Consider the following 12,971-nt stretch of genomic DNA (forward strand, 5'->3'; position numbering starts at 1 on the left):
ATTAGTGGGTTGGTCGGCAAACAGGATCGTTACGTCTGCCGCATAATACACACTGCTAGTTGGACATCATGGTCTGAGAATGTTGTCCAAGATTCTCAGTTTCTTTTTGATAAAATCAACTAAGGCCAGAATCGCCCAAACCGTTTTGGTGCGGTTTCTGTATCCGTTTTTTGAGCCAAAGCAAAAAGTAGATCCAAAAGGAAGAAAAGTTATAAAGAAAAGACTCCTTTCTTTTGAGTACACTTCTGTGTTTGACTAAAAAAAAAAAGTGGCCCAAAAACTGCATCAAAACTGTGCGTGTGTGATCCTGGCCTAAAGGTGATTGTTTATCCAAAAAGGTGTCATTTTTGGAATATTTTGTGTTCTGTAACTCATGCTTGTCTGACAATACTTGAAATATAAATGCTGAAATGATTGATACAATTTTTAACCTACAGGTGCAGCCAGCATGGTGTTTTAAGACTCTGAATTAGGTAAGTGAATGGGAATTTAAAATTCTATTCTCTTTCTTTAATCAGATTAAATGTATGTATAGCACAGAAACCTCATTGCATTACAAACTCTTAATACTTAACTATGTTATATAATTTTCAAAAGAAGATCTTGCAGCACTCCGGTAGAAGATTTAAAAAAGTATGATTTATTGAGTCAACATCAAGCAACGTTTCAGTCCTGCAATAGGACCTTTCTCCAGCGTGTTTACTATGTTATATATGTGTGCCTTATATATAAAAAGCGCATGCATTCCATACAAACATTATTGATGCTATAAATCCAGCATTTCTGTGTTCATGTACCTTCTTCATGGTAACACCAACTAACTCTGATATTTGAATATATGTTGCAATATGATTCTCTAGTATTTTTGTATAGCGTTCAAAGAAAACTGGATAGACTGAATTAAACTGGGTTAAAAAAATCTGTATGTATTGTGGATTATTGATAAATAAGGTGTGGACTTAATATCTGTTTTATTATATCTTTCAAGCTGAACATTTGTGGTGCTTGCCTGGACTCTTTTATTCAATGCCGCTCACCATTTTTGGTCATTTATTGCAAGTGTTGTTGCGGTTCCATTCTGTTCAGTCCATTGAATAAATAGTGAAATACGATTTGCCATTTTTAACTCCACTCTGGACCCCCCAAAACGTTGTAGCGTGACCTGATCCAAGATCGATGGAGAATGCTGAGGTTAAATTGCCTCCGTGTTCGCTCTGAAACATACGTAACAAAGCTACTTCTATATACTCTAAAGTAACAATTTGTATCTAAATGCTTTCATTTAAGGAATACAAAATAAACAAGTTTAAAACGGCAAATTGCTTTACTACTTATTTAATGACTTGCCTGGACTCTCCCTTGCTATTTTTTATGGAGCAAATTATATACAAGTATTGTGGATGGGGTCTTTATTTGGGTTGCCAATTAACCATTCCACTATTTTCCTTCTAGATTGCTCTTTTTTTCTTTTTTTTTTTTTAAATCCGTTCAATTTTATTAACAAGAACAGTAATACATTATCAGTTATGCATCCACTGTAACAGTATTATATACAGCATTTCCATTATAACATCTTACAGAAATATCCCAACATTGCATCTCAACCCCTGCACAGCCCCCTATCAGTATCTCTGTCATTTGTACAAATTATCACAAGACCCCACAAATCCATATTGATTCTCCGTATATGCAAACAACCTTATGACCGTCTCTTACCCCTCGCCTTGCCACCTCCTGCCTGAATGTAACCCCCTTGGCCACCTCTCGCTTAAACGGAATATGTCCCGGTCAGACCACAACCTCTTAAATAATATTACATAGTTGGTCTTATCCTTAGAACCCAACTATATACCTCAGGTCTTTTCTCAACGTTGCTATAAATGATCTCCTATATTTGTGCCCGTATTCTGCTCAATTCTGGTGTCACCATCCCTGAGCAATCCAACCATCTTCCCCACAGCTTATCAAATGTCTTTACATTAGCCCTTTTCGAAAATATTTTATATTCCATCAAAATAGTGTGATTTAGCATTCCCACAATTTCCCTCTGCACAGGAGGCTCAACATCCAGCCAGTGTTTAGCTATACACTTTCTAGTCTGTTATAGAATTTTCGCAATTGCCAAACATTCCATCTTCTCACCCTCCAGTTCTCCCACAAACCCTAGCAACAGCACCTTTTGATCTGCCGCCAGGTCCACACCATATACCGTTTTTATCAATTCTGATATCTCCCCCCATAGGTTCCGCAAAGCCCCACATGTCCAGAACATATGATAAATGTCTGCTTTCTCCTCCGTACACCTGGGACACTTAGCATCCAATCTGAGTCACATCTGTTTCAGCACCCAAGGGGTCCAGTAAACTCTATGTATCAAGTAGATTGCTCTTTTTAGACAAAATATTAGTACTATATACATGGCTATACAGCAGAGTTTCCCAACCTTTTGCAGGCTCGAGGCACCCCTGAAAAAAAATAAAATCCTCAGGGCACCCCTACTGTTTACAAAACGGCTAAAAACAAGCACTACACTCTTAGGGTATGTTCACACTGTTTTTTTTGTAAGGCAGAAAAAAAAATTTCCTCAATTTCTTTAGGAAGTTTGAGGCAGATTTTGAATTGACGCTTTTTTTTCACGCTTTTTTTTTTGCCCACGATTTTTTTAGCCGTTGAATCTAATGCAAATACCGCAGCCAAAAAAGCACTCCAAACGAGTGCCGCAGGTTTTTTCTGCCTCCTATTAATTTCAATGGGAGTTCAGAGGCAAAAACCACTCAAAGACCATCAGGCCTCACTCACAGTAAAATGACCATCAACCCCCCACTCACAGTAAAATAACCATCAGCCCGCTACTCATAGTAAAGTGACCATCAGCCCCTCCAGTAAAGTGACCATAAGCCCCTCCAGTAAAGTGGCCATCAGCCCCTCCAGTAAAGTGACCATCAGCCCCTCCAGTAAAGTGACCATCAGCCCCTCCAGTAAAGTTACCATCAGCCCCTCCAGTAAAGTGACCATCAGCCCCTCCAGTAAAGTGACCATCAGCCCCTCCAGTAAAGTGACCATCAGCCCCTCCAGTAAAGTGACCATCAGCCCCTCCAGTAAAGTGACCATCAGCCCCTCCAGTAAAGTGACCATCAGCCCCTCCAGTAAAGTGACCATCAGCCCCCCACTCACAGTAAAATGACCATCACCCTCAGCCCCCCAATAAAGTCCCCATCAGCCCCCAAACTCACAGTAAGATGACCATCAGCCCCCCACTCACACTAAAATGACCATCAGCCCCCCACTCACACTAAAATGACCATCAGCCCCCCCACTCACACTAAAATGACCATTAGCCCCCCACTCACAGTAAAATGACCATCAGCCCCCCACTCACACTAAAATTACCCTCAGCCCCCCACTCACACTAAAATGACCTATCAGCCCCTCTAGTAAAATGACCATCAGCCCCTCTAGTAAAATGACCATCAGCCCCTCTAGTAAAATGACCATCACAGACAGAAAATCTGCTTACTTCTGGGGAAGGAATAAATAAGGAGGTATATGAGGAGAGCACTACAACTTCCAGCATGTCCAGGCTGTTATTATGGGCTATCAGAGGACATTAAAGGAAAGTGGTATAAGAGGAGATAACTACAACTCCCAGCATTCCCCTGGCTCCAGTTCTCACACAATTGATAAACTATATAAAAAATACTTACCCTGCCCAGGGTTAATGGCTCCTCTCCCTCTGTCAGGCTCTTCTAGTGGGAAATGGTGGGCGGTACTTGTAGCAGACGTGTGTGCGTCACGTCTGCTACAAGCATAGTTGGAGTAAATGTCGGGGGCGGAGCTTGTAGCAAAAAAAATTATATATATATTTTTTTGCAAGGGATGAGCGGAGTGTCGCAGCACCCCTGGACTGTTCTAGACAAGTCCCGGTTGGAAACCACTGCTCTACACTATTATTAACCCCTTAACGCCCTGTGACGTACTATTACGTCACGGGCGGTGAACTGTTAACACAAACTGACGTAATATTACTTCATTGCGTTAACAGGGTACTGTGTCTGCAGACACCGTTTTAAAGCAGTGATAGCTTAACGCTATCACTGCTTCAAGGCCAGGAAAGGGGCTAGCCTCCGATCTAACCGATTAACCCCTTGGATGCAGCCCTGAAAACCGAGCCCTGCATCTATGGTATTTACAAGCAGATCGGAACTCTGCAATGAAATTGCTGGGTTCCGATGACTGCTCCGGCAGATCGGAAGCCTAACAATGGCCTCCTGTCTGCCTAGAACGGATGCCTGCTAGGTCCCGCCCAGAGGCGGGGCCTAAAAGGCATCCGGCCGCAGTAACAAGCTGGAGCTGAGCCTGCGACATCAGCCGCTGGTGTCAGCTGTATGTTACAACTGACACCATGCTGTAACGGCAGGGAATGGAGCTAGCTCCGATCCCTGCCATTAACCACTTATATGCCGCGATCAAAAGCGATCGCGGCATCTTAGTGGTTTGTAGCAATCGGCATCGACACGACATGATTGTGATGATGCCGATCCTTGCTATGGCAACCGGAGGCCTAATAATGACGTCCTGGTCTGCCACGTACAATAGCCTATTATTCCCGCCCACAGACGAGACATAATAGGCTTGCTGTCAGTGAACGACTGACAGCTCTAATGCATTGCACTACGTGGGTAGTGCAATGTATACGAGTAAAGATTAGAGGTGCAGACCCTCAAGACCCCTAGTGGGACAAAAAAAAGTAAGGTTTAAAAAAGTTGCATTTAAGTGTAAATACAAAAGTTTCAAGTTAATAAAAACAAACACTGCCTTTTTTCCTATAACAAGCCTTTTATTATAGGAAAAAAATTAAAAGGTTAAAAAAAGTACACCTATTTGGTATCACCGTGTCCGTAACGACCCAATCTATAAAACTGTATTATTATTTTTCCCGCACAGTGAACACCGCAAAAAAAAAAACAATAAAAAAACAATGCCATAATCACTTTTTTTTTTATCACCACCCCTCACAAAACATGGAATAAAAAGTCCCATGTACCCCAAAATATATATAATTTTGACAATGTGATTCTCTTTTTTTTTTTTTTTATATGTAATCTATCTCTCACTGGTAAAATTAACCTAGCCTAAAGCCTGTTAAGGGCTGTGACTTCCTTTTAGTATGCTATCTGGGTGTGACCTGCTCAAAAAGGAAAAACGGCATGTATCAAATTGCATTTGTGCAAGAACAGGACATATCCCGCTGCAGCAAGTTATCAGAGTCCAGATAAACTTGGCTACATCTGTACATGTCCTGTGTGTTCCCGAGTCCATGGATTCCTGTAGTGTATGTGCACATACGCATTGTGTTTAGGGCATGGACAGATGTCACAGTTTGGCTGTTATGTCACAAGCCTATATTTGAGGCATCATTTACACGAGCGTAATATACGCGCGTGCTTTTCACGCGTGTCGTACGCACCTATATTAGTCTATGGGGCAGTGCAAACAGCGCGAGTGCGTTGCGTAAAACTCACGACATGTCCTATCTTTGTGCGCTGTTCGCGCATCACGCACCCATTGAAGTCAATAGGTGCGTGAAAACCACGCATGCCGCATGGAAGCACTTCCGTGCGAACTGCGTGATTCGCGCAACAGCTGTCAAACTCTGAATGTAAACAGAAAAGCACCACGTGCTTTTCTGTTTACAAACATTCAAACGGAGTGTCATAATGATGACGGCTGCATGAAAATCTCAGTCGCGCATCATACACTGATGACACACGGAGCTGTTAAGTGCCTTTTGCGCACGCAAAATGCAGCGTTTTTTGCGTGCACAAAACGCATACGCTCGTGTAAATCAGGCCTAAGGCTGGGTTCACACGACCATGTTACGTCCGTAATGAACGGAACGTATTTCGGCCGCAAGTCCCGGACCGAACACAGTGCAGGGAGCCGGGCTCCTAGCATCATACTTATGTACGATGCTAGGAGTCCCTGCCTCGCTGCCGGACAACTGTCCCGTACTGTAATCATGTTTTCAGTACGGGACAGTAGTTCCACGGAGAGGCAGGGACTCCTAGCATCGTACATAACTATGATGCTAGGAGCCCGGCTCCCTGCAATGTGTTCGGTCCGGGACTTGCGGCCGAAATACGTTCCGTTCATTACGGACGTAACATGGTCGTGTGAACCCAGCCTAATGCTGCAGGGTACAGATATTCCGTGGGTTTGGTTCATGGCATAGCCAGGGCATTATTAGTACACATAGTATTGTATATTGATAAGCTTAATGGTTTCTTATTATATTCGGCACCCAAAAAACATGTATAATCTATGTGCTTATAATATACAAAGGTGTTACAAAACACAATATTACATGTTATTTAGTAAAATATACTTCTATTGGTGTATATATAATATGGATTAATAAATCACATTATTTAGCAAAATGTCATATTCACATAGATACAAACATTTTCTTCATATTCCCTCCTGCAGATCTTTTACATTGTGTTCCATTATTAAAATGCAGAGAAGCTATAGACAGCATAAATAGCTGCAAATGTATATCCCATTTACAAGTAAAATAACGGTACATGCATAATGTACAGAACAGACTTCTGTCAGCCTGCAGCACTCCCTGTTGCAGTGTGATTTTTTTTTTTTCCCCCCAATGTTGCCTCTGAGAACAGAAGCGTAGGACGAGGAACTTGGTCTTCCCGCACCAGCAGCAGCCTTCTGAATATGAGATCACATTTGGATCACTGGTATTTTGAGCTGCAGAAATCTGTTAGATATTCTCTTCTAAACAGCCAGAAAATCGTCTTTTCTGTGCTGTAAGCAATTATGCGTCTCTGGCTATTCATATATATAACATTTCTAGAAATACAAGGGGGTCATTTATTAAAAATTGGACAATATTTTGTAGTATAAGGGGGACAGTAAATGACACGTGAATGTGGGCCAAATTTTTATGGACGTCACTTTTTTTTCCTCTTAAGTTGAGGGTACGTGCACTTGGGGGAGGAGTTAGGTGTTATAGTAACTCAGAGTCCCGTAGTGAAGCATGCCGCTGATATCTATGCGAGCATGCTACCGTGGTGTACAGCAGAATATCTGCTATTGAAGTAATATCGCTGGCATCCTGGCCAGAGTGACCAAGCTACAGACCCCTGATGATAAGTATAGAAACGCGTAGCGTCTGTTTATATGAGGAATTTTAGCATAGGCGACAGTGGCATTGTTGTATACCTTAGCATTTGGAGTTTCTGATGCGGCTATCGCGGGCTCTAGTGTGTTTTAGGGTCTAAACTACTGTTTTATACCCATGTTCAAATGCTGATTCCAGATTATCTTTATAATATACTCAGTCATAGAGGGTTCACAATTGAATCAGGACTTGGTAGTTATTGTTTAATACGTTTTTAATACACACGGTGGGGCTTTTCACGGTGGTGATTGTACCCCTGTTTTTAGAGAGTTACGAAATAAAGTTATATTTTTACTCATATATCACTTCAGTGAATCTACGTGCACTCGACCTCTTTTCAGACGTAATGGAGGCGTTTTACGCCTCGAATTACGCCTGAAAAGACGGCTCCAATACATCGGCAAACATCTGCCCGTTGCTTGCAATGGGTCTTACGATGTTCTGTGCAGACGAGCTGTCATTTTACGCGTCGCTGTCAAAATACGGCGCGTAAAATGACGGCTCGTCCAAAGAAGTGCAGGACACTTCTTGGGATGTTTTTGGAGCCGTTTTCTCATAGACTCTATTGAAAACAGCTTAAAAAATGGCCGTGAAAAACGCGAGTTGCTCAAAAAACGTCTGAAAATCAGGAGCTGTTTTCCCTTGAAAACAGCTCTGTATTCTCAGACGTATTTTGTTAATCGTGTGAACATACCCTTAAGCTTCCTTCTTATACACTTTTTTTTTTTTTTTTTTGGGCGGGCTTGTATAGAACACCATTAATTTCATCTGTTTTTTTGGGTGCGTTTTTTATAGTCACATTTTTTGCATGCATTTTCTTGAAAAATGGCATGAATTTTTACAAGATTTTTTTTAGGTGGCGAGTTTTTGTAGTCACACATTTTTTTTTACATGCGGTTTTTTTTATATATAGAGAAGCCTTTTGGAAAATATCTTAAGACAATTCATATAAAAAATGGCTCTGATGGACCTGACCTGTCCTGCATTAAACAGACAACTCATTGATATGATTTGGCATAGTGTAATACTCAATCTTCCCTGTGGTGGCGTTGCAATAATCATGTACAAGTCATAGCTCACCTGGAACCACTAGAGGAGGAAATCTGATGTGACCCTGTCTTCTAGAATTTGTAACTTACATATATTGCCTTGATTTACATAGCACGCTGGTCAGAAGTTTAATATAATAAGGGATAATATTTAGGCAAAATGGATCTGGATTTTTAGAATGTTGCCTATTATAAGTGTTAAGAACTGCTCCAGCTATCTTGGTCAACTTTTAAAGCGTACCTACCGTTTCTTTTTACATAATATGGTCCAAAATTTGGTACTGATTAACTTCATGATGTACCCTTTTATGGGGATTGGAGATCAATTTTCTGATACCGAGCTGGAAATAACCTGCTTCACTTCACACAGCCATAAAGTTTAGTGATAAAATTCTGGCTGCCTTTAGTTGCCACTAGGTGAAAACAGATTTATACAGATCCCATGATAATCATGTGTTCAGTAGGCACCTAAGCTCCCCCTAGTGGTGGCTGCAGACAACCAGAATTTTTTTCTATTTTTGAACAAGAAAAATATGTAATGAGGACAGAAAGCCTTACACTGTAATCGAGCTACAGAGCAGGATAACTTCAAGAATATTTATTAACCTTAAGACACTTTAACATAATTAGAAAAAAGAAAACGTAGTAATGCCCCCATTGTTCTTATGTTTTACCACTAAAAGTGGAACGCACCCTTATTAATTACAATTCAGACGTTAATTAAAATAAGGTTTCAGATCTTCTCTGGAACATTCATGTATTTATCAGTTTTATTTCAGCTGATTTGTCATTTGTGACTCATAGAAGTGCTTGAAAATGATGTGGCAGAGAATATTTTCTCAGTTTTTGAAGGCCACTCTTGTCAATCACAATAGAATAATAGACTTGTATGGAACATGAGTGGGAATGCATCAGACCTTGTCTGCCTCATATTCATGTATATATTCCAAGTTCCATGTTTTCAATGGGTGATCGAAAAGATACATTAATATTTTTTTCCAGGGAAGATGTATATATTCACATGCTCCAATTAATGTTGTTGACTTATCCCTTCGGACAGCAAGATATTCTAATATGGAAAAACAGTACTTTGTGACTGGGGAGGCCACTCAACTGCAGTCCAGCATCAAATTCAGGACTAGACTGTAACCAATGACAGAGGTGACCAGTGGTACTATTGAGACTAATGCAGATTACAATGTAGCATTAGGTGGGTTACTTTTGGAATTACAAGGTTTAAAAGGATTTCAAGTTTCGTGTAAAAATAAACTTCGTTATTGGCTAAGAAAATGTTTAGCGTTTCAGTTCATTACCATTTTCAAGATATGTTTGCTGTCAGTGAATGGAACTATTCTTGTTTACTTTCAGTGGATGGAAATGAGCCTCTCGATGTAAACAGAGATCTAGAAAGCTGTAAAGAATTGATACACAAGTTGCATAATTTTTCAATATTTTATATTAAACCGAAAAAACCCTCCTTTCATGAAATTTTCTAATAATAAAAAAAAGCTTTATGAAGCTGTACAACATAAAATCTTTTTATAAATTATTCAGATATTTGTGGTAGATTCCATATGGATCCAATAGGCTATTATGTTGGATTTTACTTATTTTCGTGTGTGTGTGTATATGTATATATATGTGTATATATATATATATATATATATATATAGGTCAGGGGTCTCAAACTCGGCCGGGTAAGTGGGCCGCATATAGAAAAAATGTGAAGTGGTCGGGCCGCATTACTTTCAAATTTGATACAATACAAAATTATTGTTAATTAGTTATTTGAACTACTATAACACTATATTACTATAATAATACCGCTAGGTTTCAAATTTGAGATATTTCTCCACGTGCTTATTTCAACAATCCAGCTTTCCAGTTTACGTGTCGCTAAATGAAGTCCGGTGGCTCAGTTAGCACACATGTCAAGATTGGGCAGCCCCTTTTTAGATAGTGCCACAGTGCCCTCGGTGGATGCTGCCGCAGTGCCCTGTGTAGATGCTGCCACAGCAGTGCCCTGTGTAGATGCTGCCACAGCAGTGCCCTGTATAGATGCTGCCACAGCAGTGCCCTGTGTAGATGCCGTCACAGCAGTGCCCTGTGTAGATGCTGCCACAGCAGTGCCCTGTGTAGATGCTGCCACAGCAGTGCCCTCTAGATGCTGCCACAGCAGTGCCCCCTGTAGATGCTGCCACAGCAGTGCCCCCCGCAGATGCTACCACAGTGATGTCAGGGGCTTGCCCAGAGCTGGAGTCCCGGAGCAGAGCCGCTTCTGGCACTCTGCCTGGGATTCCAGCTCTGCTCCTGAGATCACTGTCCATATATGGACAGAGATGTCAGGGACAACCCCAGAGATGGAGTCCCGGGCGGAGCGCTAGTAGGCTGTTCCTGGGACTCCAGCTGTGCTCCTGACATCACTGGGACTCCTGCTCTGGGGAAGCCCCTGACATCATTGTCGATGTATGGACAGCGATGTCAGAGGCTTCCCCAGAGTCCCGGAGAAGAGCCGATAATAGCGCTCTGCCCGGGACTCCGCTCTGGGGAAGACCCTGACACACTGTCCATATATGGGCAGCGATGTCACGGAATTCCACAGAGTTCCGGAGCAGAGCCGATACTAGCGCTCTGCCCGGGACTCCTCTCTGAGGAAGACCCTGACACACTGTCCATATATTGGCAGCGATGTCAGGGAATTCCACAGAGTCCCGGAGCAGAGCCTGTACTAGCGCTCTGCCCGGGACTCCGGCTCTGGGGAAGCCCCAGACATCGCTGTTCATATGTGGACAGCGATGTCAGAGAATTCCAGAGTCTCGGAGCAGAGCCGATACTAGCGGCTCTGTGTCCTGCGGGCCGCAGATGACAGCCCTAGGGGCCGCATGCGGCCCGCGGGCCGCGTGCTTGAGACCCCTGCCTTACAGCGTGAGGGTATGTTCACACGGCAGCGTCCATTACGGCTGAAATTACGGTGCTGTTTTCAGGAGAAAACAGCACCGTAATTTCAGCCGTAATGGCATGTGCTGGCGTCTTTCGCTGCGTCCATTACGGACGTAATTGGAGCTGTTTTTCCATGGAGTCCATGGAAAACTGCTCCATTTACGTCTGAAGAAGTGACAGACACTTCTTTGACGCGGGTGTCTGTTTTACGCGCCGCCTTTTGACAGCGGCGCGTAAAAAAAATAACCGTCGGCACAGAACATCGTAAGACCCATTTAAATGAATGGGCAGATGTTTGGCGACGCTTTTGAGCCGCATTTTCGGACGTAATTCGGGGCTAAAACGCCCGAATTACGTCCGTAAATAGCGTGTGTGAACCCAGCCTGACAGGTCCTTTGACAATTCCCCGCCGATGATTCTCTATTTCAAATGTAGCATTACATGAGCATTACAATCAATGAGCAGAGCCGATTCTCTAGTGGGAGAGCCGCTGTTTGGGAGGGGCTCCCCAGAATTACGTCCATATGCCCTAATAGAGCACATAAATGTGGTTGTCTAAACCAAATAACCCCTTTATACCTTGTTTTTTTTAGGAATGTGACATAAATTCCTAATTGGTGTTGGGTTCATCTTTGGTACCCACACCGATCAGAAGAAGCGGGGTCTGGTGAACGCCGTGATAAAAAACGGAAGAATTGCTGGTTTTGGGTCACCTTGGCTCCCCAATAAAAATGTAATAAAAAGCGATCAAAAAGTCGTATGTACCCAAAAATACCAATAAAACTACAGCTAGTGCCACAAAAAAAACAGGCCCTTACTCTGCATTATTGACGGAAATAAAAAGTTATGGCTCTTAGAAAACAGCGACACAATTTTTTTTTTTTTGCTTTTTTAACAAATAGTTTTTTCTTTGTAACAGTAGTAAATCATTAAAAGAACAATATAAATTTGGTATCGCCGTAATCATATTGACCTGCAGAAAAAAGTGAACATGTAGCTCTTTCCACATGTGAAAGCTGTAAAAATGAATCTAAAAAACAATAGAGGAATCGCAGTTTCGTTCCAATTGCACCCAACAAAGATTTTTATTTTTGTTTCCGAGTACATTATACAGTATAATAAATGGTGCCATTAAAAACTACAGCTCATCGTGCAAAACACAAGCTCGATCGTCTATATTGATGTAAAAATAAAAAAGTTAGGACTTTTGGAAGGCGGGTAAGAAAAAATTTAAATGCCAAACAGAAAAATGGCTGCGGCGGCAAGGGATTAAGAACATAAGGAGGACAACAAAGCTTGACGTCTGTTTATAGTCTTAACCTGATTAATCGATGAAGATCAGAGCAGAGGACCCAAACTATTGCCCTCTTGAGACATAATTCTATATGTATTATGTTAGCCTCTGTTCTGTATGACATTCTGTGAATTTTTACCATAATGAAAAGTGTATTTTCATAAAAATGGAAGTTGATGGCAGTGTGAACATAGCCTTGTAAAGACTTATATTTCATCTTTGAAAGTCTGTATTTTACTAGATCATATTTTTTGTGTACATAGCTTATAGTATTCACTACACTTGTCCTTGAACTGTCTTCTCTGACTAATTTCTGTACGCTTTTTTGCTTTAGGTTATTCTACCAGAATGATGCATGCTAGAACTATAAAGCAACAATATGAGTTGATATTTATAATAAATAAATTCAGAAATGCCTGGTTTTATCCTGTCAGTTATGGGTATGTAGCACTCACAAGTACATTTAGCTAAAAGGGTTTACCGCTGAGTA

General features: G+C 41.6%; 1 protein-coding gene across 4 annotated transcripts in view; it reads left to right on the forward strand.

Annotated features, from left to right (window-relative positions):
- The window catches only part of CDKL5 (cyclin dependent kinase like 5), a 269,903-nt gene that overhangs the window by 55,623 nt on the left and 201,309 nt on the right, over positions 1-12,971 (forward strand). For all 4 annotated transcript variants that reach the window (XM_075854016.1, XM_075854017.1, XM_075854018.1 and 1 more), the window contains exon 2: positions 438-473. The gene's annotated coding sequence lies outside the window, so the exon portion shown is untranslated. The remainder of the gene's footprint in view (positions 1-437; positions 474-12,971) is intronic.

This window comes from Rhinoderma darwinii, chromosome 2, assembly GCF_050947455.1.
Source record: "Rhinoderma darwinii isolate aRhiDar2 chromosome 2, aRhiDar2.hap1, whole genome shotgun sequence".
Taxonomy (NCBI): Eukaryota; Metazoa; Chordata; class Amphibia; order Anura; family Rhinodermatidae; genus Rhinoderma; species Rhinoderma darwinii.